The sequence below is a fragment of the Alligator mississippiensis genome, chromosome 14 (genome assembly GCF_030867095.1).
Source record: "Alligator mississippiensis isolate rAllMis1 chromosome 14, rAllMis1, whole genome shotgun sequence".
Classification (NCBI taxonomy): domain Eukaryota; kingdom Metazoa; phylum Chordata; order Crocodylia; family Alligatoridae; genus Alligator; species Alligator mississippiensis.
In genome coordinates, this window is record NC_081837.1 from 1,774,850 (window position 1) to 1,782,057 (window position 7,208).

Genomic DNA, 7,208 nt, shown 5'->3' on the forward strand with positions numbered 1-7,208 from the left:
TGTGCTCGCCACACCTCAGGCGGTGAGGCACAGTGTCCGAGCGAGGTCAGGACAGTGGTGCAGGACCCCAGGAACAGGAAGCAAGATTTTAAACAAAGTTGTGTTATTTGTTCAGGCGAGAACCCCTCACCCGTATGGATGCGGGTGGGACGCTCTTCCTCTGTCTGGCTAAAGGGACTCTCGCAGGATTGCCAGTCGACAGCCCCACGTTGTTCTCCGTTGCGGCACAGCCTCCGAGTCAGTCGCGCTGCAGGGACCAGGGCAGGAATTGCAAATCGGAGTTAGGAACGTGCACTGGGTGTACTGCAAACCCCCTGATACCTCCAGACACCCAAACCGTGAGCTTCTGCCCCAGCAGGGAACAGAGCATTTCATACATTTCTTTGTACAGGGACAATTTGTTTAATGCCATGTAATCATGTCTAATGTGCCATTAAAAGGGTGTTCGTTCGGTTGTAGCCGTGTTGGTCTAAGGACAGAGGCAGGCCAGGTTCTTTGGGGAGAAGAGGTATTTTTGATTAGCCCATTAAAAGGAAGTGAAACGATTAGATTTAACCAAAGACTAATACACACTATGCCCTTTACATGTACAGGAAGGAGGCTGCTTTCCTTTTTAAATATCTGTTTTCTCTTGAAGAGGATGAATTTTATAGCACAAAAGAGAATAAGAATGATGCAAGTCACAAGCATCTTATCAGTACGTAGCCATGAGATGCTAACAGAAATTGCTGAAAAGCGCGCGTGCACCCCAAGTACAATTCATAGGAGGGATTAATAGGAGGGGGGTGAAGTACAATGAATAGGGGGGAGTAATAGAAAAATACAATCCCTGAAATTAGTAGAACATAAAAGAGACCTCTGATAAGAAAATGATGAAAGAAATCTGTCAGGCATGGATGCCATCTACTGGATAGCAGCCAAAGCAGCAGAGACACCGAGAGGACAGAAACGAGAGCCTCGCTGGTGAGCGTCCTGTAGGAAACAAGATGGCACGCGTCCCACCGAGCCCCGGGAGATGGGCAAGTCAACGTAAAGTCAGTGCGATGGAGCCGACCAGATCTGCAGACTCCAGAGCACCCGACTCCGCTGCCCAAGGGTTCCCCGGGCTGAGAAAAAAGGGGCGAGACTTCATTTGAGAGCTTCCATGTCTCTTTGTGCTCTTTATTCTATGTCCCCCTAACGTGCCTCGTTAAGTCTCGTGAAACCTCAAGCGGCCACGTTCTGGATGTTCAGCGATGCTCTATGCACGTTCCTCCTTTGCGATCTCAATTGGTTTGCCCACGAGAACCTCTAACGCTAACTTTAAGCAATTGCTCCAAGAAATAGTCTCTCGCACCACGCACCAGGAATGGACCCACGTTCCCACGGCTGCCTCAAGACCAGCGCACGTTCGCTCCTTGTGAGAGCCGCTCGATGTACGACAGATGTAGCGGAGTACTGTAGGAACGATAACTGAGAAGTGTAAATGGAGGGGAAAAAGGCGGCACAGTGATCAGTGTGGTTTCACACTGCTGCTGCTCATCGATGTGAATCACTGACCGGGCTGTGCTTGCGTTTTGTGTCAAGCCTGTGCCTAGAACGGTACGGACACCTGCATGAGCTAGAAAACGAGCGACTATATATCTGTGCCCTGATCTGAGACATCCAGTCCAAGGCAAAAGTTCATCTGAAAAGAACCGAGAGTTAAAATGAGTAAGGTTACGCTCTGAAGAAAGCAGGGTTATCTTTATTAAACCCCATTCACGCGCGGGCTGGAGTTGGTGGGGAGTCTCCTTGGTTAGATTTCAGCTTCCGAATCTAACTGGCATCCTGGCAGATCCATGGTACCGACCCCATCCACACTCAAGCCACCTGCCAGGGGAACTGGGCCGTTTTCCACCTTATTAACCCAAGTGACAAGGTTGCCAGGGTCATGGCGTAAGACCGCGGCTTAACTTGAACCACGTGCATTTCCTCCAGGGCCTTCACCTCGGATGGGCTGGGCTCCCCCTCAACTTGTTTCTGCTTTCTGCTGGCTTCTGAGATTAGGGCAATCCCACGCCGTCCTAACAGAGCAGGCAGGATCCCATCCATCATTTTATCTTCTTACTCTCGTTCCCTCTTAAACCTCCTTTCTACGAATCGAGGACGGCGGGACGAGGAGGTTTCGGGAGGCTCGAGGGCGGTGCTAGCATTTTCCGGGCCTTGTCTGATTGCTGCGGGTCTCTGATGGTCGTTTCCCAACTCGCTTCTTCTGGAAAACCAGAGGAATGATTTGTCCTTGTGAAAAACTGCTTCAATATCATTAAAAGTCTTAACTCTGCCACCGTTCAGCTGCCCTCAGTTCCCCCATGTGAAGAAGCTGCAGAAGATGAAAGAAAGGCTTCATCTCTCCGGTCAATGGGAGACTCTTGTCCCTCAGTCCCAACCCAGACATGAATTTGCACCTTTCCTCCGTGGCTGGCGCCACGGTAGATGGCGCGGTCAAGCTGGAGCCAAAGTCCTTCGCTGCTCAACATCCTCGTGTGCCTGAGCTTGCAGCTGCTTTGCCAGTCGGAGCCGAGGCAGGGCTGGGGGAGGAAGGGAGCAGAGGCCGCAGGTGCTGTGAGCCCTGCAGGTGATACCGGAAACCGGCTCTCTGACTCACCCGGGTGTCACCGAGCCGAGCCGGAGCTGCAAGGGTTAGGTCAGAACAAACACGACGGCTGCCTTTGCTGCAGGATATTGAAAACAACCAGCTTTTCCCTTCTAAAATCCGTCTGAAGAAGCTACAGAAAAGGTTCATCGTCTGAAGAGGGAGGGAGGCCTGGCTTGGATGCCAGTTGCTCTGGTATCCATTGAAAGGTGGGATTTGCACCTTCTGTTGCTGACGGCGTATGCTGGACTGTTGACTCTCCACCCTTCCTCCCCACTCGCACGTGAGAAGCACCCAGATGACCACATTCATAGATTCATAGATGTTCGGGTTGGAAGGGACCTCAATGGATCATCGAGTCCGACCCCCTGCATAAGCAGGAAAGAGTGCTGGGTCTAGATGACCCCAGCTAGATACTCGTCTAACCTCCTCTTGAAGACCCCCAGGGTAGAGGAGAGCACCACCTGCCTTGGGAGCCCGTTCCAGACCTTGGCCACTCGAACTGTGAAGAAGTTCTTCCTAATGTCCAATCTAAATCTGCTCTCTGCTAGCTTGTGGCCATTGTTTCTTGTAACCCCGGGGGCGCCTTGGTGAATAAATCCTCACCAATTCCCTTCTGTGCCCCCGTGATGAACTTATAGGCAGCCACAAGGTCGCCTCTCAACCTTCCTTCTCTTGCGGAGGCTGAAAAGGTCCAGTTTCTCTAGTCTCTCCTCGTAGGGCTTGGTCTGCAGGCCCTTGACCATACAAGTTGCCCTTCTCTGTACCCTCTCCAGGTTATCCGCATCCCTCTTGAAGTGTGGCGCCCAGAATTGCACGCAGTACTCCAACTGCGGTCTGACCAGCGCCCGATAGAGGGGAAGTATCACCTCCTTGGACCTATTTGTCATGCATCTGCTGATGCACGATAAAGTGCCATTGGCTTTTCTGATGGCTTCGTCACACTGCCGGCTCACGTTCATCTTGGAGTCCACTAGGACTCCAAGATCCCTTTCCACCTCTGTGCCACCCAGCAGGTCATTCCCTAGGCTGTAGGTGTGCTGGACATTATTCCTCCCTAGGTGCAGCACTTTGCATTTCTCCTTGTTGAAGTGCATCCAGTTGTTTTCTGCCCACTTGTCCAACCTATCCAGGTCTGCCTGCAGCTGTTCCCTGCCCTCCGGCGTGTCCACATCTCCCCATAGCTTTGTGTCATCTGCAAACTTGGACAGAGTACATTTGACTCCCTCGTCCAAGTCACTGATGAAGACATTAAAGAGTAAAGAGTCCAAGGACCGAGCCCTGCGGGACCCCACTGCCCACACCCTTCCAGGTCGAGACCGACCCATCTACCACGACTCTCTGGGTGCAGCCCTCTAGCCAATTCGCCACCCACCGAACCGTGCAGTCATCCACATCACAGCCTCTTAACTTGTTCACCAGTATGGGGTGGGATACCGTATCGAAGGCCTACCTGAAGTCCAAGTATACGACATCCACCCCTCCTCCTGTGTCCAGGCGTTTCGTAACCTGGTCATAGAAAGAGACTAGATTGGTCAGGCATGATCTGCCTGCCACGAACCCGTGCTGGTTTCCCCTCAGCATAATTTGCCCTGCCGGGCTCTCACAAATGTGAGCCTTGATAATTTTTTCAAAGACTTTACCAAGGATGGAGGTGAGACTGACTGGCCTATAGTAGCCTGGGTCCTCCTTCCTCCCCTTCTTGAAAATGGGGACCACGTTGGCCCTTTTCCAGTCCTCCGGGACTTGGCCCGTGCACCACGAGCGTTCGAATATTCCCGCCAGTGGCTCTGCAATGACGTCGGCCAGTGCCTTCAGCACCCTCGGATGGAGCTCATCCGGGCCTGCCGACTTAAAGGCATCCAGTTCTTCCAAGTGACTCTGCACCACCTCAGGATCTACGCATGGAAGTGTGGCGCCTTGCTGCTGCCTCTCTACAACCCCAGTGAGAGACTTGTCGTGCCCCTCGCTTAGGAACACTGAGGCAAAGAACTCGTTGAGGAGTTCAGCCTTGTCCCCCCTATCTGTCACCAATTGTTTCTGCCCATTTAGCAGGGGTCCTATTCCTCCCTGGGCCTTCCTTTTACTCCCTATATAGCTGAAAAACAATTCCTTGTTGTCTTTTACTTGGGATGCCATCCTCAGCTCCATGGTAGCTTTGGCCCGCCTAACTGCCTCCCTACAAGCACGAGCAGAGGAGGTATATTCGTCTTTGGTGATCTCTCCCTGTTTCCACTTTTTATGTGCTCCCCTTTTGGCCCTTAGGCTGCCCTGGATTTCTCTGGTCAGCCAGGGAAGCCTCCTGGCCCCTTTCCCTTTTTTATTAAGGCTCACATTTGTGAGAGCCCGGCAGGACAAATTATGCTGAGGGGAAACCAGCACAGGTTTGTGGCGGGCAGACCGTGTCTGACCAGTCTAGTCTCTTTATGACCAGGTTAGGAAACGCCTGGATGCAGGAGGAGGGGTGGATGTCGTATACTTAGACTTCAGGAAGGCCTTCGATACGGTATCCCACCCCATACTGGTGAACAAGTTAAGAGGCTGTGATGTGGATGACTACACAGACCGGTGGGTGGCGAATTGGCTGGAGGGTCGCACCCAGAGAGTCGTGGTGGATGGGTCGGTCTCGACCTGGAAGGGTGTGGGCAGTGGGGTCCCACAGGGCTCGGTCCTTGGACCGATACTCTTTAATGTCTTCATCAGCGACTTGGACGAGGGAGTGAAGTGTACTCTGTCCAAGTTTGCAGATGACACAAAGCTATGGGGAGAAGTGGACACGCCGGAGGGCAGGGAACAGCTGCAGGCAGACCTGGATAGGTTGGACAAGTGGGCAGAAAACAAGAGGATGCAATTCAACAAGGAGAAATGCAAAGTGCTGCACCTAGGGAGGAAAAATGTCCAGCACACCTACAGCCTAGGGAATGACCTGCTGGGTGGCACAGAGGTGGAAAAGGATCTTGGAGTCCTAGTGGACTCCAAGTTGAACATGAGCCGGCAGGGTGACGAAGCCATCAGAAAAGCCAATGGCACTTTATCGTGCATCAGCAGATGCATGACGAATAGGTCCAGGGAGGTGATACTTCCCCTCTATCGGGCGTTGGTCAGACCGCAGTTGGAGTACTGCGTGCAATTCTGGGCGCCGCACTTCAAGAGGGATGCGGATAACCTGGAGAGGGTCCAGAGAAGGGCAACTCGTATGGTCAAGGGCCTGCAGACCAAGCCCTACGAGGAGAGACTAGAGAAACTGGACCTTTTCAGCCTCCGCAAGAGAAGGAAGGTTGAGAGGCGACGTTGTGGCTGCCTATAAGTTCATCACGGGGGCACAGAAGTGAATTGGTGAGGATTTATTCACCAAGGCGCCCCCGGGGGTTACAAGAAACAATGGCCACAAGCTAGCAGAGAGCAGATTTAGACTGGACATTAGGAAGAACTTCTTCACAGTTCGAGTGGCCAAGGTCTGGAACGGGCTCCCAAGGGAGGTGGTGCTCTCCCCTACCCTGGGGGTCTTCAAGAGGAGGTTAGATGAGCATCTAGCTGGGGTCATCTAGACCCAGCACTCTTTCCTGCTTATGCAGGGGGTCGGACTCGATGATCTATTGAGGTCCCCTCCGACCCTAACATCTATGAATCTATGAATCTATGAATTTTTTCAAAGACTTTGCCAAGGATGGAGGTGAGACTGACCGGCCTATAGTTGCCTGTGTCCTCCTTCCTCCTCTTCTTGAAAATGGGGACCACGTTAGCCCTTTTCCAGTCCTCCGGGACTTGGCCCGTGCGCCACGAGCGTTCGAATATTCCCGCCAGTGGCTCTGCAATGATGTTGGCCAGTGCCTTCAGCACCGTCGGATGGAGCTCATCCGGGCCTGCCGACTTAAAGGCATCCAGTTCCTCCAAGTGACTCTGCACCGTCTCAGGCTCTACGCATGGAAGTCTGGCGCCTTGCTGCTGCCTCTCCACAACCCCAGTGAGAGACTTGTCGTGCCCCTCGCTTAGGAACACTGAGGCAAAGAACTCGTTGAGGAGTTCAGCCTTGTCCCCCCTATCTGTCACCAATTGCTTCTGCCCATTTAGCAGGGGTCCTATTCCTCCCTGGGCCTTCCTTTTACTCCCTATATATCCAAAAAACAATTTCTTGTTGTCCTTTACTTGGGTTGCCATCCTCAGCTCCATGGTAGCTTTGGCCCGCCTAACTGCCTCCCTACAAGCACGAGCAGAGGAGGTATATTCGTCTTTGGTGATCTCACCCTGTTTGCACTTTTTATGTGCTCCCCTTTTGGCCCTTAGGCTGCCCTGGATTTCTCTGGTCAGCCATGGAAGCCTCCTGGCCCCTTTCCCTCTTTTGCCTCGCTCGGGGATCGTCTTGCTTTGTGCCCGAAGGATCGTTTCCTTTAGGCACAGCCACCCTTCTTGGGCACCCATCCCATCAAAACTCCTACTCTGCAGTGCTTCCTTGACTAATCCTGAGTGCAATGAGATCAGCTTTCCTAAAGTCTAGCACTTTCACCCTACTAGTTACCTTACCCACTCGCCGTCTTATGTTGAAACTAGTTACCTTACCCACTCGACGTCTTATGGTGAATTCTATTATTAGGTG